We start from the raw sequence: 25,196 nt of genomic DNA, 5'->3' as shown, positions 1-25,196 counted from the left end.
GATCTTCCCAATGTTTGATGCTATTAAAAGTGGAATAATTCTCATCACATGACTACATCTTTATTAAAGGCAGGGATCTTTTCGGTTTGAACGGCAGTTTTTTCTAGTGGTGTCACCCATAATTATGTCACCCATAATTATGACCCTAGTATCGATCTATTGCATTTCAATCTGTTTTAGGGTTAAGGTTAGGGGTGGAGGGAAGGGTATCTTTTTTTCTTCAGAAATGTAAATAAACCCAATCTGTTTCTTAAACGAGGGACATGTTCATACGGCACAGAATGGTTTTTACCTAATGGACATTATTGATTGGTTGAAATTGCAGAAATTGAAGGAAAAAATACAACAAATATCTTACAAACTATAGAATTTTCTCAATAAAGCCAAGAGAAAAAGATGTTATATAAACACATTCTACCAGTATACGAAGTTTAAAAGTGTTTAGTTATGTGGAAATTATGTTAAAAAACTGCCGTTCAAACCGAAAAGATCCAAAGGCAGTAAATACACAGATGATCCTTTTAAATGCCAGTTGCTGTACTATTTAGGTTCAATCAACAATCCCCCCTTCTCTCATTGCCCTAGACACTCCTACCCAATCAATTCATGTACTCATCCATCACTAACATTCCACCTTCCAGATGCTAGCGATGTGTTCAATGAAGCATAAGAACTGAATCAATGGATTATTGATCTCGTTTGAATAAAAGGTACAAAAACTTTATATTATAAGGAGAAAGGGTAAATGGGGTACTGTAATGTCCTTGCTTTTCCCAATGGTATTATTAGGGGTAACTGAAGTTAACTTGTATCTACCGCGAATCGAACTCGTGTCGCAGCAACGAATCACTAGGAAAACAGGTTTTCATTCACAGTGCACGTCTTAATAAATGAATGAATTTATGATACAGCATATAAGAACACTCCGACTGTTCCTCTCAGAAGTTATCAAATCAATACATGTTTGGCAATGATTACTATTCATCGTTTAGTACTTTTCATTCTTGGATTTATGTTGTAGAAAAGACAGAGAAAAGAAACTCGTGTTTGTTGTGGGGCAAGGGAATGCGGATTATCTATTTAAACTATGATTGCTTCACATCTCTTTCGTATTCATCCATCAGCTAAGTTCACTACAAATATATACAAAACATAGCCAGGTCGATTGTACAAAAAAGAGTGTAAGAGTATTTGGTTCACAGATTGATTTTTTTTTTCTTACGGAGCAAACAGAGGAAGCAAGGCGGCGAGCTGACAGAGACGTTAGATCACCGGGCGAAATGCTTTGTGGTATTTCGTCTGCCGTTACGTTCTGAGTTCAAATTCCGCCGAGGTCGACTTTGCCTTTCATCCTTTTGGGGTCAGTTAAATAAGTACCAGTTACGCTCTGGGGATGATGTAATCGCCTTAATCCGTTTGTCTGTCCTTGTTTGTCCCCTCTGTGTTTAGCTCCTTGTGGGTAATAAAGAAACAGGTATTTCGTCTGTCTTTATGTTCTGAGTTCAAATTCAGCCAAGGTCGATTTTGCCTTTCATCCTATTGGGGTCGATAAATTAAGTACCAGTTGTGTACTGAGGTCGAGCTAATCGACTAGCCCCCTCCCCAAAAAATTTGGGCCTAGTGCCTAGAGTAGAAAATAATCGTTAGCATATCAGACAAAATATGTAGTGGCTTTTCTTCTGGTCCTTTCCGTTCTGAGTTCAAATCTCACTAAGGTCATGTTTGCCTTTCATCCAATCAAGTACTGGAATCAATATAATTGACTTGTCTCTTCCCCACTTAAAATTTCTGGTCTTGAACCCTGCAATGTATTGGCATCCCACTCAGCGGGTATATTGCAGTTTCAGACACTTATACGCTATGGAAACCGAATAACTGGCTTTATGAGGCTAGGGGTCAAGAAAAATAAATACAAAAAGGGATGGGGTAGGAGATATACATTTCCAACATTGGCACAAAGCCGCATATTTGAGAAGGGTGGCTATAATCGATTTAAATCGATCACATTACTTGAATGGTATTTATTTTAACATTGCCAGTACCGCCTGACTGGCCCCTGTGTTGTTGGCACGTAAAAGGCACCCACTACACTTATGGAATGGTTGGCGTTAGGAAGGGCATCCAGCTGTAGAAACTCTGCCAGATCAAGATTGGAGCCTGGTGCAGCCATCTGGTTCGCCAGCCCTCAGTCAAAATCGTCCAACCCATGCTAGCATGGAAAGCGGACTTTAAATGATGATGATGATGATGATGTTCTTATAGGTATGCAAAACAAAGTTAATTCCAATGGAATTCAAACTCAGAAAGTAACTAAAATACCAACACTCGGTTTTTTATTTTAATGTGGCGTTCTATCTATTCTGTCATCCAATAATAATTATTTCTTACTTACACAAAGCTACAAATTTGGGAGAAGAGTTGACCTAAGTTCTTGTCTGGTATTTTATCAACTCCAGAAGGATATTTTGTGGAAGAAAGTGATGTGGCTACGGCCCTGGTAATATTATAATCTTCTGGTTTCAAACGAGTCATGGTTAAGAGCACTAATAAATACGAAAACACAGGTTAAAATTGATGGTCACATTTATTTCTCCACAAAAAGAAGATACAGCAAACAACATGAATAATACTGTTAGCAAAAATCCATAGGTTCCTTGTGCAGTTTGTACACATGATGAGGTGCATGAGAAAAGAAAGCATTGCGTCAAAGTCTTCTACTGACAATTTTCTCCTTTCTCAGTTAGCTTAGAGAAAATTCATTATAGTTGTCGGGTGGCTCAAAACTCAGCACGCTTTTGCTAGTTTTGCAAGCGGTCTGATTGGATAACTTAAAGCATCCAATCAGTACAAACGCATTTGGTCATGTGACCACTTGCAGAAAACACGCGTACAAGCCAATATTGTCCTATTTAAGTCTAAATAGTCAAAGGATCTTTTCTGATTGGCTTCCAAGATTTTAAAAAATCAAAGTTTATTGAAAAATTTAAAATTTGGTGCATTAATGTAGTTTTTCAAGCTGAATTGCTGGAGTTACTTCACTTTTTCCAGAAAAGTTATTTTATTTTATTTTTTTAAGTTATAGAGGCTTAAAGTTTGATCATTTTTACTTGGTCAGGAAACAGGACTTGGAGGCTGTCCTTAGTTTGATAGTTGAGCTCTGATTGGTAGTCTGCAAATGAGTTCATAACTGGGATCCGGAACTCTCGTAGGAAAAAAACATTTCGCCTCCGGCCTACCAAAATCAAGTCATATTCTCATCGACATTGTTCTGTTACTGAGTTACTTTGTTTTTCAATACATCTTTCACTTTCCCATCTCACTTCAAGGTAAATGTCGCCTTCCACACGTCATAAAAACAAAAGTGAATAAATTAAAAAAAAAACATTACTGAAATTAATAAACAAATTTGACACTTCTGCTGCTAAAGCCGAAAGAATGTCATTCTACGAAAATACCATTTTAATTTTATGCTGTAAGAATGATAAATATTTAACTTGCGTTGGTTAAAAGTCCTTTTAATATCCAGAATTAGAAACTTTGATTTTGCTTTGTTATACCTCCCAAGAAAAATAAATCTGAGAAATAGTGAAGTAATTTTTTTGGTTTGAAAAACCTTCACTTTTTTTCTATCGTTTTTGTTTATTTAAACGTTTATAGCTGTTATTTCAGTTGTGTGTCGTTGCATTGACAAGTATTTTCAAAATGCTGTTTTATTATTATTGGAGCTTAATTGAGATTAAGAAGATTGTGATAGTAATTATTATTTTATTTTAATTTAATTTGAGTGATTAGCGATTTCGAACGCCTAGACTTAGTGACCATGGTGAGCTGTCAACTACTTCAGGATATAAAAAAAAACAACCTTAAGACAATATGACAATAAGCAACTGTGACTTCAATTAATCAACGATGTACTTGCAGAAGGCGGCGAGCTGGCAGAATGGTTAGCACACCGGGCGAAATGCTTAGCAGTATTGCGTCTGTCGTTGCGTTCTGAGTTCAAATTCCGCCGAGGTCGACTTTGCCTTTCATCCTTTCGGGGTCGATAAATTAACTACCAGTTACGCACTGGGGTCGATGTAATCGACTTAATCCCTTTGTCTGTCCTTGTTTGTCCCCTCCTCTATGTTTAGCCCCTTGTGGGCAATAAAGAAATAGGTATGTACTTGCATCAGCGCTTGTACACTTTCGTAAAGCATTTAACAGTTTCTCTTGCTCTTTGACATTGTAATATAACTTTTTTTTTTACACATTTTTCTTTTCTTTTTCGGATTATGCATACTTACGATTCGTGAGATGGGTGTAATGGTAAGAAGGACAATGCTTCGGTATTAGTACATGATGTCAGTCTTCTTCTTCTTCTTCTTCTTCTTCTTATTATTATTATTATTATTATTATTATTATTATCATCATCATCATCATCATTATTATTATCATCATCATCATTATTATTATTATCATTATTATTATCATCATTATTATTATTATTATTATCATCATTATTATTATTATTATTATCATCATTATTATTATTATTATTATTATTATTATTATCATTATTATTATCATTATTTATTTTCTTGTACATGCCTGAGATGGGGGTGATAAGGGGGGCTCAAAATTCCATGAAAGGGTCGATGGTCCAAAAAGTTTGGGGTCCCCTGGTTTAGTCGAACAAATCAACCCTAGTACTTATTTTTAAGTCTGGTACTTTCTCGATTGGTTTCATTTGCCGAACCACTAAGTTACAGGAATGTAACCAAACCAATACCGGTTGTCAAGTGGTTGTGGGACACGTATACACACACACACACATACATGTTCGCATTCGTGTATGTATACACACTTAAGGCTTCGAAATAGTTTCCATCTACCAAATTTATTCACAAAGCATTGGTCAGCCCAGGGCTGTAGTAGACACTTGGCGCGTGTGTGTGTCTACTACAGCCCAGTGGTTAGGGCAGCGGACTCGCGGTCGTAGGATCGCGGTTTCGATTCCTAGACCGGGCGTTGTGAGTGTTTATTGAGCGAAAACACCTAAAGCTCCACGAGGCTCCGGCAGGGGATGGTGGTGAACCCTGCTGTACTCTTTGAAATAAAACAGACGACGACAACGATTCTAATAAACCAGTAATACCATGAAATGGAACGTGGCCTTATTTCATTAACTTACTTTTTATTCACTAAAACTGGTTTTCTTAGCAGCTCCTCCCTCACCTCCAGCTTCTTTTTGTTATTAACAGGTGACATTGAAAGAGTGAGAAGTATAAATGGGTGAGAGAGGTGTATTTAAGAAGGAAGAACCTTGCTTTTGTTGATAATTATTATTGTTTAAATAGAACGAATGCTGTATATGTACACACACACACACACACACACTCACACTTAACGCAGAAATACTGTTGAAAGCTTGGAACTGTGGGCTTCGTCTCGAGAAAGCATCTCGTATAGATGTACAATGTGGGAGCACTCCGTCTGTTACGACGACGAGGGTCCCAGCTGATATGATCAACGGAACAGCCTGCTCATGAAATTAACATGCAAGTGACCGAGCAATCCACAGACACGTGTACCCCTAATGTAGTTCTCAGAGGGAGATTCAGCGTGACACAAAGTGTGACAAGGCTGGCCCTTTGAAATACAGGTAAAACTCATGTTTCCAGCTGAGTGGACTGGAGCAACGTGAAATAAAGTGTCTTGCTCAAGGACACAACGCGTCGCCGGGAATCGAACTCACGACCTTACAATCGTGAGTCGAATGCCCTAACCACTAAGCCACGTGCCTTCTCAATGTAATAAATAAATAAATATGTATGTATCAGCAGCGGACGAAAAGTGTTCAGTGGCGGTGGTGTTGTAGCGACACAAGCAGTCAGCGGCATATTGGATGAGATCTCGCGTCAGCCATTGCCATCTCCGAGACTGGAGCGAGACCTCACTTGCAACCATTTGCCATGTGCGAGATCACAACGAGTCTCGCGATGGCAAACTGTATATAAGGGCAAAACAGAAACAGATTCACTCTCTCCCTCTCCCTCTCCGCTTCTATGCAGCAGTGCTTGCTGAACACACTTCACTGGCTGGGCCTGTCTGCATGTTGTACCTTCAGAGGCAATGTGCCCGCACTAACGGAGATACAACACAACGCACACAGCTCGAGATGGTTGCTGAGAGCAACACACTTCACCTATTCTGTGAAACTTGTAAATAAACTGGTTGCAAACTGCATTTGTACTTAAAGACTTGCCTGCACGAAGAACTACACGAAGAACAAGATATAATGGGAGAAGGTGATATTCTCCCGATATCGTAAACCTTGCCTTCCATTATAGTGTTATTGCTAAAAACGTATTTCTGCTTCTTTGAGCATCATCAATAGCAAGTATCCACTAGCAACTGCGTCCTAAGACAAATTTAATCTCTTCTGATGTCGAAAAGCAGTAATTAGCAAATCAATTGTGTCGCAGTTAGCCGGCAGGTTGGATAAATTTCGATATTAGCGACGGAAGTAGTATGAATTCAAAAGTATAATAGACGAATACCGCAGTTTCCAGGTTTTCAGCAGTATATCTATCTGCTCTTTATCATTTAATACAGAATGTCATTTTGAACTAATACTGCTTTCGGCATTAATAACGAATATTGTGTGAACGTGTGTGCGCGTGTGCGTTTTTGATTATCAGTGTGATGAAAGGGTAGTTTCACTAGCGCAACTGGGGGAAGGGGCGGTCCGCACCGGGCGGCACTTTTGAAGGGGCGGCACTTTTCATCCTGTTGTAGTCTCTTGCTGTAGGCAATATGTGTTTTTTCGTGGAGCCAGGGGAAAGCAAAAGGAGGGGTCGCCCAGGGCGGCACACATACTAGCTACGATAGTAGGTAGTTTGATACAGTTTTGCAGTCTTCAACTCTTTCAAGGGTTTTATTAACGAACACAGTATTCAATACAATCTAATTATATTTGTTTTATCGGCGATAAAAACTATTAAAAAGCGTAATAAAGACAACGTAAAAGAATAAAACAAAAACACAGCTTTTATTTATTTATTTACTTTACTTTATTGCAAGAATTCCCATTAAAACACATCTCAAACTGCTGGCAAAAGTCTTTTGATTAACTGATAACGAACCCTGCGTTTGAGGAGGAGGCTAACGTTTAACTTCGCAAATATATAAGATGAATATATAAGATGTTGATATCAAAGAGAACTCATTTCTCTTTCTCTGGTTGTTTGCCTGTGTTTATAATTACTGAACTTCTGACTCATTAATTTACATCCCGCTACAGGTGACATATCCTTAGGTACGATACACGTATCCATACTTGCTTAGTTTTTATTCCAAATTAGGTAAACTTTCCAAATACATTCGTTATCAAGACGAAAGCAATGTAACAAAGAGAAGAAAACAGCTGAGGGAAATTTATTAACACATTATAATAAATATATGTTAACACATCTCAGTTAAAAAAAAAAAGTTGATGTTTTAGTCATCTGTTAGTGTTGACATTTATGTAGCGTTATGTAGTGTTTTGGTTGTTTCATATTACCTCATAGTGGTGGTAGAAGCACTCCGTCGGTTACGACGACGAGGGTTCCGGTTGATCCGAATCAACGGAACAGCCTGCTCGTGAAATTAACGTGTAAGTGGCTGAGCACTCCACAGACACGTGTACCCTTAACGTAGTTCTCGGGGATATTCAGCGTGACACAGAGAGTGACAAGGCCGGCCCTTTGAAATACAGGTACAACAGAAACAGGAAGTAAGAGTGAGAGAAAGTTGTGGTGAAAGAGTACAGCAGGGATCACCACCACCCCCTGCCGGAGCCTCGTGGAGCTTTAGGTGTTTTCGCTCAATAAACACTCACAACGCCCGGTCTGGGAATCGAAACCGCGATCCTATGACCGCGAGTCCGCTGCCCTAACCACTGGGCCATTGCGCCTCCACACCTCATAGTACATTGTACAGTTCACTGTCAGAAATCTCTAATTGTTCAGTGCATATTACAGTAATTTGTTGATTGTTAATAAAACAGTAAAATATACAACTTGCATTTGAAAATAAATAGTGACAGCTATGAGATAATTGAATGCAGCACAATATCGCTTTCATCAGCTCATTTGGGGGGATCTTTTTTTCAGCACCTTGTAAACATGCATATTGTTGTTATTTGAGGGTTTTTTTTGTCGGTTTTGTAACATATTTATTTTCCTTAACTCCTTTTCCTTTAAAATGCTGTTTTGCTATCATTTTTTTTTTGCCGTCATTTAGTACAGGATGCCAAATATGATCTGATTGCAAACATATTCAACAATATTACGCCTACCTTGAATATCAGGGCATATCTACAGATGTGTCCCACGTTTGACTCTGCTTCCTTATAACTTTCTATAAAATGGATATTTTAAAATATTTTCTGCGTGGTTGTATGGTAACAAGCTTGCTTCTCATCCACAGGGTTCAATCCCACTGATTGGCACCTTAAGGAGGGACATATTCATACGGCACAGAATGGTGTTTACCTCAATGGACGTATTTGATTGGTTAAAATTGCCGAAATGCAAGAAATTAAAGACGAAATATGTTACAAACTATAGAATTTTCTCAATAAAGCCAAGAGAAAAAGATGTTTTATAAACATATTCTACCAGTATACGAATGGATTTGGTAGATGGAAACTGAAAGAAGATCGTCATATATGTATATGTTTATGTGTGTGTGTCTGTGTTTGCCCCCCCCCCATCGCTTGACGACCGATGCTGGTGTGTTTATGTCCCCAAAACTTAGTGATTCGGCAAAAGAGACTCATAGAATAAGAACTAGGCTTACAATGAATAAGTCCTGGGGTTGATTTCTTCAGCTAAAGGCAGTGCTCCAGCATGGCCGCAGTCAAGTGACTGAAACAAGTAGATAAAAATAGAATAAATCTGTTTTAGATTAGATTGCTTCCAACTGTTGGAATTTGATGGGAAGAGAAGTGGTGGCAATAATTCACTCACCTCATCAAAGAATATGAGGAAACAAAAGTGGGGTGTTTGAATTGTCCAATGCCATCCCCATCTTCTTTTTTCTTTCTTTTTCCCATCAAATTCCAACAAAATCATAATCTACAACACCTGAAATGTATTTACTCTTTTGCTGTTTCAGTCATTAGGCTGTGGCCATGCTGGGGCACTGACTTGAATTTTCAGTCAAAAGAATTGACCCCAGTACTTATATATTTTTAAGCCTGGTAATTATTCTATAGGTTCCTTTTGCTGAACCACTAAGTTACAGGGTCAGGAACACACCAGCACCGGTTGTCAAGCAGTGGTGGGGACAAACACAGAACAAAAACACACACATATATATATATATATATATACATATAATGACAGGTTTCTTTCAGTTTCTGCCAACCAAATCTACTCACAGGGCATTGTTACCAGCGTCGCCTTACTGGCACCTGTGCTGGTGGCATGTAAAAAAAGATTCGAGTGAGGTCATTGCCAGTACTGCCTGACTGGCCCCTGTGCCAGTGGCACGTAAAAAGCACCCACTACACTCTCGGAGTGGTTGGTGTTAGGAAGGGCATCCAGCTGTAGAAACTCTGCCAGATCAAGATTGGATCCTGGTGCAGCCATCTGGTTCACCAGCCCTCAGTCAAAATTGTTCAACCCATGCTAGCATGGAAAGTGGACGTAAAATGATGATGATCCATTTTTCAAAAAGTTATGAGGAAATGAATTGAGATATGTGAATTGTTATATATATATAACTGAAAAATTTCTGACAGAAGTGTGCATGCTGTGTAAAGTGCCTTAAAAGAGGCCTAGTGTATCTGGCATTGTGGTCATGTACATTAGCTGTGGGTAAACAAGAGGACAAAGTGTGACATGCTAGCACACTGAAATAGATAGACAAACTTTCTCTGTGTATATTATGACCGACCTGGGATCTTACAGAGGTAAGTTGTGGGTAGAAACAAGGGCACAGATAGCATGATGAGACATCTGATGTGGGTTAATTCCTGCAAAGAAGATGAGCAGGCACAAATCTGATAAAACAAAGCAGTTAAGGCAGAATATTGAGGGACATGTATGTAACCGAGTGTAGATATGCAGGCATGAGTGTATGAACATTGAATAGTGCAGCAAAAGTTAACTGATCTGTGAAACATCACAAACATTTATGAACAAACATGTAGCAAAGAAATCATGCAATTGAATGAAGTGTTCAATACATGTGCATGAAAAATTGAGCAAGCAGCCAAAGGGACAAATAAATTATAAAAAGTATGGAACATACATAGGATCTTTTCGGTTTGAACGGCAGTTTTTTCTAGCAGTGTCATATGAAATTGTCACCCATAATTATGACCCTAGTATCGATCTATTGCATTTCAATCTGTTTTAGGGTTAGTTAGGGTTAGGGTTAGGGTTAGGGGTGGGGGGAAGGATATCTTTTTTTCTTCACAAATGTAAATAAACCCAATCTGTTTCTTAAACGAGGGACATATTCATACGGCACAGAATGTTTTTAACCTCAATAGATGTCAATGATTGGTTGAAATTACAGAAATTGAAGAAAAAAAAACAACAAATATCTTATAAACTATAGAATTTTCTCAATAAAGCCAAGAGAAAAAGATGTTTTATAAACACATTCTACCAGTATACGAAGTTAAAAATTTTTTAGTTACCGAGAAATTATGTTAAAAACTGCCGTTCAAACCGAAAAGATCCCATACATATTTTCTTCCTCTCTAAGGGGCAATAGTAGGAGAAAGGGAAATTGAAGAATGAAGTAACTTCTAAGAAGGGAGTGTGAAAGGTATAATTGTGCTAGATGAGGCAGAGCAAAAAATTGAAAGGAGGCATGAAGGAAGGAGGGAACAGAAAGAAAGGGATGATACAATGAAGGGAAGATAAAAAGAGGGTCAATTGAAAGGAGAGAGTAAAAAAAAAAATAATGGTAGGAGGAAAGACTCGTGTGTGCACTAGCACACATGTACTATGTGTGTGTGTGTGTGTGTGCATGTATGTATGTATATATTGTCATAGGTGATTATGATGTAACAATAAAATTTGAAGATCCCCCCACCCACTTCAATCCTGATGTCTTTTGGAAAAAAATTTGGCTCTGTGGTAAGTAGCTTGCTAACCAACCACATGGTTCCGGGTTCAGTCCCACTGCGTGGCACCTTGGGCAAGTGTCTTCTACTATAGCCTCGGGCCGACCAATGCCTTGCGAGTGGATTTGGTAGACGGAAACTGAAAGAAGCCTGTCGTATATATGTATATATATATATATATGTGTGTGTGTGTGTGTGTGTGTGTGTGTGTGTGTGTGTGTGTGTGTGTATGTTTGTGTGTCTGTGTTTGTCCCCCTAGCATTGCTTGACAACCGATGCTGGTGTGTTTACGTCCCCGTCACTTAGCGGTTCGGCAAAAGAGACCGATAGAATAAGCACTGGGCTTACAAAGAATAAGTCCCGGGGGTCGAGTTGCTCGATTAAAGGTGGTGCTCCAGCATGGCTGCAGTCAAATGACTGAAACAAGTAAAAGAGTAAAAAAGAAAGAGTATACACATGCACTTGTCAATGCTGAAATATTGAAAGTAAATGGAGATATCTCAGGCTGGAAATAAACTGAACTGTAGGAAATATTTATATATTTATGTACTGAGTATGTTTAAATTTAAGGATCCAGTCAACCTGTACAATCATGGAAAGAGGACTGGTACAGAAGCCACAAAAATACTTAGTGAAGACAAACGTGCTTCTAAACATGGTATTCTGGCAATTTAATTAGAGACAAATTGTTCGTTGATTCTACCATGCATGCTACATTCCAGTCTCTGGCCATTAAATTAATTAGTCTATTTATTCAAATTTCTTATTTTGCAGTAATATCTGTTGTCTTTATATGGTGCAGTGATGCTTTGTCCCTAAAGATGGAAGAGGAATAACAGAAGCTGTATAAGGTGGGGGGGTAGCTTTGGTGCATTTGTACTGATAAGTAATACCAACAGGGAATAATGTAATGCAGAGCTCCCTACCCACCACCCATATTATAAATATACTGCAATCTCAGTCAGTCCTTGACTACATGAACCAAACATCTAATAAATTTACCTACCCCTTGATTAACTTTTCATATTATGGTTCTTTTTGTATAATTGTTTTGTGCATGTTTTAAGTTAGCATTGTACACAGGCGTAGGAGGGCTCTGTGGTAAGTAGCTTGCTTACTGACCACATGGTTCAGGGTTCAGTCCCACTGCGTGGCACCTTGGGCGAGTGTCTTCTACTATAGTCTCGGGCCGACCAAAGCCTTGTGAGTGGATTTGGTAGACGGAAACTGAAAGAAGCCCATCGTATATATGTATATATATGTATGTGTTTGTGTGTCTGTGTTTGTCCTCCCAACATCGCTTGACAACTGATGCTGGTGTGTTTACATCCCCGTAACTTAGCGGTTCGGCAAAAGAGACCGATAGAATAAGTACAAGGCTTACAAAGAATAAGTTCTGGGGTCGATTTGCTCGACTAAAAAGGTGGTGCTCCAGCATGGCCACAGTCAAATGACTGAAACAAGTAAAAGAGTAAAAGAGTATTTTGTTTTCCTGTGGCATTTATATTTGTGTGTGTCCTGGGTATAAATCTGTGTATATATTTCTCAACAAGCATTAAATATAATTATCAAGTGTTTGAACATGTGTACACGTTTTATATTATAAACACATACACATGTATATGTATGTATATGTATATATATGTATGTGTGTGTGTGATTCTTATATGCATGCATTTTTTTAAGTGTGTGTAATTATACATGTTTAACGAATAACATATTTGGTAAATGTGTATATGTGCAATGCTTTTATGTCTCTAATTAAGTCTGAGAGTTTTGGGGATTGAAGCATATAAGAGAACGGTGATGTGGGGGAGAGGATTCCTTTCTTCTCCTCCCTAACATCAATGCTGATCGCTATAAATTAGATAGAAGTCACTGAGATAAAAATGTACTTTTATCTTTTGCTGGAGTAAACCTGACTTATTATACCACCCCCTTCACCACCACTCCCACATAAGACAAGAAACAAAACAAAAACAAAAACAAAAATAAACAAACAAAAAAGAAGCTACTCATAAAAGAATGAGATTTACCGATTGTGAATTTGTGTCTCTTAGACAAAATGGCAGGTCAGCTGAATCTGGTGCATCAGGTTAGCTAACAGCTTTGGAATTTATGAACAAACAGTTAATGTCTTTGCTAGAAATAAAATAAGAACAGAAATCCTTTCTAATGAAATGTCTTTCTTTTGTTTTCCTGGTAAAGATCATAAAATACCCAAAATTTCAATTAAGGTAAAGAGTATGGCAAACCCTTTTTTTTACTGAGAATGAGGTTCAAACTAGAGTTCAAAATCTGGTTTCTGTTCCTGAAGGGGACTATTAAACTTAACTCTCTCTCTCTCTCTCTCTCTCTCTCTCTCCCTCTCTCTCTCCCTCTCTCTCTCCCTCTCTCCCCTCTCTTTCTTTCTCTCTCTCCCTCTCTCCCCCTCTCTTTTTCTTTCTCCCTCTCCCTCTCTCTCCCACACCCTTCCCCTCACCTACACATTCCACCCCTGGTAAACCATATGCTAATATGAGAAGAAATCAATAAAGATATTTTATAACCCAGGACTTTCACAAGAAATCGTTATTTTAAGAATAGTTTTTTGTATTTTGTATTTAGCATCAGCTGTTTTCTCACCAACATCTGTTAAATTCAAAGTGCATTCCAGAAGTCTTGAGATTTTTACAGCAGAAACATTTATTAATTTCAAAAAAGTACAAAACTCTAATCTTTCAAAATAAGACCCTCTGACTTTGATGCACTTGTTGTGCTCCAGTCACTTTGTGAAGGCCCCCATCAAGTCCTCCAAAATGTTGTTCAGGACAGTTGTCATCAGGCTTCTTCAGCTTGGGGAACAATAAACTCACAGGGAGTAAGGTATGGACTATAGAGAGTGTGAGGGACAGTTTTGGTGCCTGTCACTGTCAAGTACTGTAAATCCTTGAGTATAATCCGCATTTTCCCCCCAAAATTTAAAGGTCAAAATCCCTAGTGCGTACTATATACAAGGTTAAAAATGAAAATTATTTTCTGAGCAATGTCCGAGTCTCTATTTGCTGTCTGGCTATGTTTATTCAGACGCATTTTGTGATGTCGGGCGCGAAAATACCTTAAGCTAAGCCTGAAAGCAATGAAGTCATAAAAGAATCATCCATAACATGCAGTAAGCAACATTTATTAAACGTTATTACTGTTATTTCTTTATTTTCTGCAAACAAAATGCAGATAAAAGCTACACGTTTGCATTATGTTATATATACAATAATAATCAAGGACGTTACCGTATACAGTTTTACAAACTAAGAACGTTATATAGACCTCCTTGACTCAAGTTAGAGAAAGGGTGCATATTATACACAAGGTTTAGGTTTTTCAGAGGTACAGCCCCCTAAAACTTCCCTGCGTATTATTCTCAAAGGCGGACTATACTCGAGGATTTATGGTAGTTGGGTACCAGGATGGAATTGTGAACTGGTGCACATGCCATCAACCTGAGTGAAAGAGCTCTGGCCTTTTGTGATGAAATGTCTTCTGAACTCCCTCAAACCCCACACAAAGTACTCTATGTTGACTGTCTGGCCAGAGGGAACCCAGTTGATGTAGATGGTACCCTTGCTGTTGAGGAAGGGAATCCTCATAAGCTTTCTACTGGGCTTACTTTGTCTGGCCCCTTGTGCCAGCAAAAAAACAGATGCCCAGCTCATACAAGTTAATTCATAATCATTCTGGAGCATTTTCTTTTTCTCTAGTTTCAGCTCAGAGCTGCAGCCATGCTGATGCATCGCCATTTTCTTAGTACAACAGGAGTTGCCACCACTCCCTGCTGGAGCCCCGTGGAGCTTTAGGTGTTTTCGCTCAATAAACACACACAACGACTGGTCTGGGAATCAAAACCGCAATCCTCTGACCACGAGTCCGCTGTCTTAACCACTGGGCCATTGCGCCTCCATTTCATAAATTTTTGTAGCATATTTACCTAGTTTAACACAAAACTTTACTGCATAGTGAGCTTCCAAATTGTTTTCACATCCTGACTGCATTTTACAAACAAGTCAGCTGTGATGAGCAGAATTTAGTAGGATGTAATGAAAGTGCTGTTACAGACATCTCCTTTAATCTGGAATGACAAAATTTGGCCAGTTAGCTTGTAATTGAAATACTAAACTTCATGGGGGCTTCACAAAGTGACTGGACAAATGCGGATTATACTCGAGGATTTACGGTACTTGACAGTGATAGGCATCAAAACTGTCCCTCACCCTCTCCATAGTTCACACCTTACTCCCTGTGAGTTTATTGTTTGCAAGCTGAAGGAGAAGATGAAGAAGCCTGATGACAACTGTCCAGGACACCAACAAGTGCATCAAAATCAGAGGGTCCTATGTTGAAAGAGATTAGAGTTTTATACTTCTTTGAAATTAATAAAACTCTCTCCTGCAAACGTCTCAAAACTTCTGGAATGCACTTTGAATTTAACAGATGTTGGTGAGAAAACAGCTGATGCTAAAAACAAAATATTGCAATGAAATACTAAAATTACAATAATCCACAATAGTTATGCCTCTCTTTAAAAGTCTCAAAACTTCTGGAATGCACTATGTATGTCAAATATGTTTAAACTAATTTTACATACACACACACATACAGAAAGTTTGTTTTTTCCTATTGGATTGCTGCCAAATTAGAACACTACTTTGAAGGCTTACAGTCAATCAAATCAACTCAACTATTTAAGGTCTGTTACTTATTTTATTGATTCTCTTTGTCAAGCCAATGCATTATGGGATTTAAACAAAGACCACTGAGTTTTGAGCAGTGTCAATGTAACACACACACACACACACACACTCACACACTCACATACACACACACACTCACACACACACACACACACGGGTGTGTGCGTGTGTAAACCTTCATAGTAGAAATACAAATATGGCAAATTTAACTCTTCCTCTGTAGATTGAATCAATGATGAACTGCTTTAATTGATTTTAGGACCTTATTGAGTTCTCCTCAGAGGTGTCTACATCATTCGACCCAACCCCAGAAAAATAATCAGCAAATAACCAGTTTCACTTGCACAGCTTTGGCCAGTTTGAGGCTATTTAGAAGACACTTGCCTAAGAAACCCATTTCTTTACTACCCACAAGGGGCTAAACACAGAGGGGACAAACAAGAACAGACAAATGGATTAAGTCGATTATATCGACCCCAGTGCGTAACTGGTAGTTAATTTATCGACCCCCGAAAGGATGAAAGGCAAAGTCGACCTCGGCAGAATTTGAACTCAGAACGTAGTGGCAGATGAAATACTGCTGAGCATTTTGCCCGGTGTGCTTGCCGCCTTATGCCTAAGATACCACATAATAGGACCAAACCCCAAATCCACATAGTTCCAAAGTGAAATGCTTAACACACAATCATGTCTGCATCTTTTATTGTATGTGGGTTCAAATGCTGCCAAGCTTGATTTTACTTTTTATCCTTTCAAGTTTGATAAAATAAGAAACAGTTGATAATTATGGTTGTTGTAATTAACTGTGCCCTCCCCAAACAACATCAGGCCTTGTGTCTATAGTGGAAAGGATTATCATATTGTAGACAGATCTATATGGACTTAGGTAGTACAATTTTGGTTCATCTAAGCAAAATATTTAAATGCCGAGAGTGCTCAACAACTCAACAGATAGTTGGTGCTATGATTTTGTCTATGTGAATTAAAGAAACAAGGATAATGGATTTTATCTGCATTAGCCCTTTAGCATTTAATCTAGCTATATTTGGCCCAAATATTATACCTGTTTTGTGTTAAAACTAACCAAACTCCAACCTCTCACACCTACCTTACAATGTCTTTCTAAAAATACACAAACACACCATTGAAATTTTGAAGCTACAAAATAATGAGTGATTAATTCAAAACAATGTGAATAAATAAGCATCACAATTGACAAAGAAATCTGAATCCTAAAGAGTTAGACAAAGAAATTTGGAATATTTATCTATTATATAAAATCCATTCTGTCTGTCTGTGTTTGTGTCTTCTAGGATCTCAGGCATCCTCCATCCGATTGCGCTCAAATTTGATATGTAGATGCCGATGGTATCAGGGCATGTATAAGTCTTGAAAAAATGACAAAAATCGATTCCAGGTGAGAATGTGATCGATAAAGCCATTTTTGTCCTGCTTTTCTTCTGTCAACCTGTACATAACTGCACCTTCCATTTTTTGTTGTTTTTGTACTGCTTAAAGGCACGTTTCTTTCCTGCCAAGCTTACTGTTTAAACCATGTTTGTGTTCTCCCTTATCATTACTGGTACTTTAAACTCTTCAGTTGCATATTTGTGTGAATAAAATCGTTTTTCTTTGGAACAGAAAAAATGTCTATCTTTATTTCTTCTTTCGCTGGTGTCTCAAATTTAGGTTAAATCACTGTTTCTCAAAGGGGAGGCCTATGGGACGGTCGGACAAGTTGTTTTGAGAAAATTTGGTTTAAATGTTTGACAACTCAGCACCGTCCATTGGACGGGGGGGGGGGCGTTTTGCTCGTCTTAAATATAATTGCTTGACCTGTTTTGCTATTACTGTTTATCTCTTCACTCTCTCCACTTGTATCTTATCTGTATTTCTTTTAAGAAATTTCTCTCTGTCTCTCTTTCTGTCTATCACACTCTCTTTTTGCTGTACATACGTTTCTCTTCTCTCTCATAACCCTCACCTCTCTATTGATAGAGTAGTTACCTCCACATCTTTACCTTAATGGCTTTTTACAAGACTAACTGCATAAAACAACTATGTATGTGTCTATGAAAGGAAGTATGCTTAAACTGTATGTAAATGTTGGTAATTGCAGATACACAACTCTTTCTATCTCTCACCAAACTCTGTCTTCTAACCAACACATCTTCTTGGCTGTTTGACAAACAACAAAGTGTACAGAGGCCAAGTAAGTAAATATTGTTTCCTAAAGTAATTCTGTGTAGAGGGGATTATAAGTCAGTATAAGTGTCTATTCAGTACCATCATTATCATTTTAACGTCCACTTTTTGATGCTTTCATGGGTTGGACAGAATTTATTGAGGTGGGTTTTCTACAGCCTGATGCCCTTCCTGTTGTCAACCTTCTCCCATATTGATGACCGGACATGTTTCTGCAGAAAATTGGAAATGGATACCACTTGTATGATGATGACATTCATTTAAAACTATCACATGAAGTTAAGACAAGGAGACAGTAATACATACATACATATATATATATATATATATATATGTATATATATATATATATATATATATATATATATATATATATATATATATATATTCTTTTACTCTTTTACTATTTTACTTGTTTCAGTCATTTGACTGCGGCCATGCTGGAGCACTGCCTTTAGTCAAACAAATTGACCCCAGGGCTTATTTGTTGTAAGCCTAGTACTTATCCTATCATTCTCTTTTGCTGAACCGCTAAGTTACAGGGTCATAAACACACCAGCATCACTTGTCAAGCGATGTTGGGGGAACAAACACAGACACACAAACATATACACATACATACATACATATATATATATATATATATATATATATATGATGGGCTTCTTTCAGTTTCCATCTTCCAAATCTACTCACAAGGCTTTCGTCAGCCTGAAGCTATAGTAGAAGACACTTGCCCAAGGTGCCACGCATAGGATCGCAAAACTATAAGGTTGAGAAGCAAACTTTTTACCACACAACCACACTGGTGCCTGTTTATATTTTGAAGAAAAATCGGTGTAGAATTTCATTGACCATTAAAGTATCAAAATAACATAAAGGAATAAAATCCATCCAGAAAATATCCCAAATGGAATTCCCTGATATAGTTTGAGTCTGTGATCTGCTGCTTTTGTACTTAAGCAGTTTTTCATATCCTCACTCATCTTGCACAAATATTTGTAATTTTTTAAATAATCTTATTTTTATAACTGAAAAAAAACCATCCAAAAACAAAAAGAAAAGACAAAACAAACAAACAAACCAAATGGAGACTATACATACATACAATTGTATGGACATTTATATACAACCATGCATACCACAGTCTTGCATACCTATTTCTTTACTGTCCACAAGGGGCTAAACACAAAGAGGACAAACAAGGACAGACAAACGGATTAAGTCGATTATATCGACCCAGTGCATAACTGATACTTATTTAATCGAACCCGAAAGGATGAAAGGATGAAAGGCAAAGTTGACCTCCTCGGCGGAATTTGAACTCAGAACGTAACAACAGACGAAATACCTATTTCTTTACTGCCCTTAAGGGGCTACACACAGAGGGGACAAACATAGGCATACACATGGATTAAGTCGATTATATCGACCCCAGTGCGTAAATGGTACTTATTTAATCGACCCCGAAAGGATGAAAGGCAAAGTCGACCTTGGCGGAATTTGAACTCAGAATGTAGCGGCAGACGAAATGCCGCCAAGCATTTCGCCCGGTGTGCTAATGTTTCTGCCAGCTCGCCACCTATACAGTCTTGCATACCTTAGACATAAGCAGACAACTTTGCACATACATGCACACAGGTATATGCACATTAATTAACGTGTATGTGTGTGTGTGTGTAAAAAGACAAATAAGTGTGCATAGCCATACACACAGACGGACAAAAAGATACAGCAAAACACCTATACACTGTCATACATCTGTTTAATATTCATGAAAGAATGTCGTTTTATATCTGAAGAAGAAATAGTTTTTTGCCAAAAATGAAAAAAAAAAATCAAGTATACCATCTGAATAAATAAAAGAGAAAACACTTGACAAGAAAAGTACTTAACAAATAGGAAAAAAGTAGGAAAGTTTGTTGGAAAAACAAAAGTTAGAATTACTTTAGGATCGCCGGAGGGTGAGACAGGGAGCACAGCAAATATGGTGAGACAGCAGTGTTGTGTTCACACAATTTTTATAGTCATTAATCACTGTTATTTGCTTTGCTCTAAAATGGTAAAACAGCTTATGAGCTGCCTGAATAATAAGCATAATTTATCTTTCCACTCCTGTTATTGTTGTTTAGTGAGTTATTTCCTCATGACCGAAGAAAATTGGGGAAAAAATACCGTACAAGAATAATTATACTTAGCAATACAAGCAACTGTATTAACTCCTTTATCAACCCTTGTAGTAGGTGCATGTTCAGTGCTATTGGTGATAGTGGTCCCTTCACTTGAGTTAAAAATGGGTTTTAGAATTTACCTCTTGTTGGTAATAGTTAAGCCAGAAAAGAAGCTGTAAATTAAACATTAAATTTTTGGCATCAAGTTCAAAAATGTTATCATTTTCTCCAACGAAGTTCTCTTTTATCTCAAATATCCTTGGGTTATTTGCTAAATTTTACTTCCAATTTATATTCTTAAGTATTCAATATGCAGCTGTTACACTAGGCTTTGTTTCAAAATATCCCTAAGCTATGTTTAAATATCAAAAACATCCTTAGTTGTTAACCCTTAACTTCCTGTATGACACAGTACTGTATGGGACTGCATTGGACAGCCAGTCCTGAACCATGTAATATCACAAAATCATACTAACCTTGCTTACATATATTTGAAAGAAGTAAGGAGTTCTCTAACGAAAGGGTAAAAAAAACAAAAAAAGCTCTAGTTCCTTGTATTAATTATACAGTACTGTATGGGACTGCATTGGACAGCCGGTCCTGAAACATGTAATATCACAAAATCATACTAACCTTTCTTACATATATTTGAAAGAATAAGGAGTTCTCTTATGAAAGGGTAAAAAAAAACAAAAAAACTCTAGTTCCTTATATTAACCCTTTCATTACCGTATTTATTTTGAGATGCTCTGTGTTTCTTTCAATTATTTTAAATATAACAAAGAATTTAGTAAAATAACTTAGTTACCATTAAGCTAGTGTTAGTAACATAAATTGTGACTAGGGTTTAGTGGAAGATTTTAATTCGAAACTTAAGAAAACAAGACATTTGTACTAGAGAGCCAGAGGCGGTTTCGGCCGGGTTGGTAATGAAAGGGTTAATCATTTCTGTTCTGTAAGAAAATTTTTACAGGTCTGAGATTTTGACTTAAAAAGTTTTTAACAAGATTTTAAGAGTTAATAAAATTTGGTAAAATCTTTGATAAAATGTTTAACCTGTTAGTATATTAATATAGCCAATACATGAAACTTGGACCACGAGTCACTCTGTTTCTTCTGCTAAATATTGATAAAAATGTACATATACTCGTATTTTACACTATATGTATATATATATATGATGCCATCATGCTTCACTGGGTGTGTAATGTCAGTGTGCATGCACAACCAAGGGAAGTGTCCTGAGAGAAAAGTTGGACATAAGAAGCATCAGATGTTGTATGCAAGAGAGGACAACTGCATTGCTATGGTCATGTGATGCATATGGATGAGGACAGCTGTGTGAAGAAGTGTGACACTGTAACAGTGGAGGGAACCTGTAGAAGAGGTAGACCCAAGAAGAGATGGAATGAGGTGGTGAAGCACAATCTTCGAATGTTGGGTCCCATAGAGGCAATGACAAGCGATCGAGACCTTTGGAGATATGCTGTGCTTGAGAAGACCCATCAAGCCAAGTGAGATCATGTAGTGATGGCCATTGCCAGTGTCGTTTAACTGACCTGTTAAAAGCACCCTTAAATTGTTGGGTGATATGCTGTGCTTGTGAGGACCTACTGAACCAAGTGCAATTGTAATCAGGGCTAATGCCAGTACTGGCACCCATGCTGGTGACACGTAAAAAGCACTGTTCGTGTGTTGGGCCTCATAGAGGCAGTGACATCATGCCGAGTGAGATTGTAGTCGTGGCCCATTAAAAGCACCCTTCAATCATTGGGTGATATGTTGTGTTTGTGAAGACCTGTTGAACCAAGTGAAATCATAGTTGTGGCCAATGCCAGTGCCATCTAAATGGCATCCATGCCAGTGGCAGATAAAAAGCACCATTTGAGATTTGGATCTCATGGAGGCAGTGACAGGTGACTGAGACCCTTGGCGATATACTGTGCTTGTGTTCACCTGTCAAGCCATGTGAGACTGTAGTCATGGCCAATGCCAGTGTCGGGTCAATGGCACTCATACCGGTAGCACATAAAAAGTACCCACTACATTCTTGGAGTGGTTGGCATAAGGAAGGGCATCCAGTGGTAAGAAATCTTGCCAAATCAGATAGGAACCTGGTGCCCCCCCCTCCCCGGCTTACCATTTTTCAGTCAAACTGTCCAACCCATACCAGCATGGAAAGTGGACATTAAACGATGATGATGACGATATATATCATCATCATCATCATCGTTTAACGTCCGTTCTCCATGCTAGCATGGGTTGGACGGTTCGACCGGGGATCTGGGAAGCCAGAAGGCTGCACCAGGCTCCAGTCTGATCTGGCAGTGTTTCTACAGCTGGATGCCCTTCCTAACGCCAACCACTCCGTGAGTGTAGTGGGTGCTTTTTACGTGCCACCTGCACAGGTGCCATATATATATATATATATATATATATATATATGTGTGTATAAAATGAGGGTTTTAGTTCACTGGTGATCTAAATGAATAGGTACACTGTGTAAGTACTATAGTTTGTCATCCATTAGGTTCCAGGTTCACAGCTGAGGCTGGAGCTAGGGATCCATAGTAGGCTTCTGAGTTGGCAGCTATATACATAACGTTTCTGCCAGCTCGCCACCTGCCTTTTCTGGGTTATCAGTGGGCAGATCTCATCTGATAGATCAGCCATAAACTTTAGATCTTGATTCAATAATATTGAGAGCTACTGAAATATGTGTAAAATATAGTTTAAACAATATCTGGTTATAGAGGTTAGGCCTTCTGTAGCCCATTGCATCTCTCGTACACAACCTTGTCATCATCATTGTAATCATCATTGTCATCGTAATCATTATCATTATCATCATCATCATCATTCTCATTGTTGTTTTAACCTCCTCTTTGTAGTGTATTTCGTGCCAGGTAACTTGACTCTTTCTCTCACCCCAAGAATACCTATGAGAGGAGTTGAACCCTGCACTGTGAGCAAACACTATAATCACATAATTCTGTCAGTGCTCCCAGAAGTGCGTATGTGCTTGTATGTATGTATGTGTGTGTGTATGTATATGTATTTTTTTAATGCCAAATTGACTGAATCAAGTAAAATATATAAATATTTAAAAAATTTAATGGGTTAGATTTAAAATGGCATCCCATCTAAGTCACAATGTGTCTTTAATTATGTCTGAAGAACGATGGTTCCAATTTATGTATTAAATCTTTCTGTAATTTCTATCAGAGACATCCTCCATCTCCACTTAAACAACATTATTGGCTGAACTGCCATCATTACAACTTCTACTCATGTGAATCCCTTAAGGATCTTTTATTCTGGCTTTTCTTGTAAACCCTTTCCCCTCTTCTGTGCCTTCCATTTACCCAGATATTTTTGGTTAGAAGGGAATCAGATTCCACCATTGAATCGACTGACGTAGCGCCTGTCTTACTGCTTGAACTTCCCCCACATGTCTCTTGGGTGTTAATTAATAAGGTAAAGTAAAAACGTTTTACTGTGTTAATTAGCTGTCTAGTCTGAAGGGAAGCAACATCCCTAAGAGGTTATTTCTTAACCTTGTCTCATCTCATTTGACGAAAGGTATTAGGATTCTTCTGTGGCTTACATATTGCTAAACACATTTTCATATTCCTTTTGACTCTGTTTTTATCAACTTCTGTTGTTATATGAGAACTTTACTGTCAATATTATTTTAACTCTATAGTCTTTTGGATTAATAAATCATGAGATTTTCTCATTTTCAGGGCATTAATAAGTGGACGTGTGACATATCTCTCCTTGGATAGGATAATCACAGATAACTTTCAAAGGCAATCTTGGTATCTATTTCTCTATATCCTTGCTTCTGCTAGGTGAACTGAGACAATGAAGAATTTAATGTTTTTCCCAGAAACTCACCCAAAACACTGGATGTTCATTTGGACATTTGATCTACTAGTTGATAGTCCCAAACTTTATGCAGTTAGTCACTTTTGGTTCTACTATGTCAGTTCTTCCCCTGGAAATACTTAACTATTTAAGATTGTAACACAAAATTTATGAAGCTTCTCTTTTACTCTTTTACTCTTTTGCTTGTTTCATTCATGTGACTGTGGCCATGCTGGAGCACCACCTTTAGTCAAGCAAATCGACCCCAGGACTTATTCTTTGTAAGCCTAGTATTTATTTTATTGGTCTCTTTTGCCGAACTGCTAAGTTACAGGGATGTAAACACACCAGCATCGGTTGTCAAGCGATGTTGGGGGGACAAACGCAGACACACAAACATATACACACACACATACATACATATATATATATACATATATACAACAGGCTTCTTTCAGTTTCCATCTACCAAATCTACTCACAAGGCTTTGGTCGGCCCAAGGCTATAGTAGCAGACCCTTGCACAATGTGTCACATAGTGGGACTGAATCCAGAACCATGTAGTTGTTAAGCAAGCTACTTACCACACAGTCACTCCTATGCAAAGGTCTATCAAAGAAAAGGCAACAAAGACAGAATTGTCAATGATAATCTCATATGTTCTTTATCACAATTGGGTTCTGAGTTAAGCATCTGTTGCTTCTATTTTGGCTGGTCAACTATCAACAGATAAAAAGATAAAGTTTCTTGATTTGTCTACCAGAGATCTGAATGGGTAGTTTGCTGGTGTCAACAGTCCTTGATAGCATCCTGCTTATTCTTTATTATTACTTTCACATCTGAACATAGTGTTTTTTGGGTTCTATTTTGAAATAGTGAATTGGTGTTTGGGGCTCTATCAACATTCCTGCTTCAGGCTACTAGCATAGTTTCTCTTCCTTATATTAAATAATTAAAAATAAATAAATGATCTATAATAATAATTGAAATCTTATAGTCCTTGAGGTATGCATTAATCTAATTTTCTCTGCTTTTGCAAATGTGCTTGTGTAAGAAATGCCTTTTTCACAGAGAAATATGTGTATATTTTTAAAAGTATTTTGTGAACAACA

The sequence above is a fragment of the Octopus sinensis genome, linkage group LG11, assembly GCF_006345805.1.
Source record: "Octopus sinensis linkage group LG11, ASM634580v1, whole genome shotgun sequence".
Classification (NCBI taxonomy): Eukaryota; Metazoa; Mollusca; class Cephalopoda; order Octopoda; family Octopodidae; genus Octopus; species Octopus sinensis.
Note: the sequence above shows the minus strand (reverse complement) of the source record.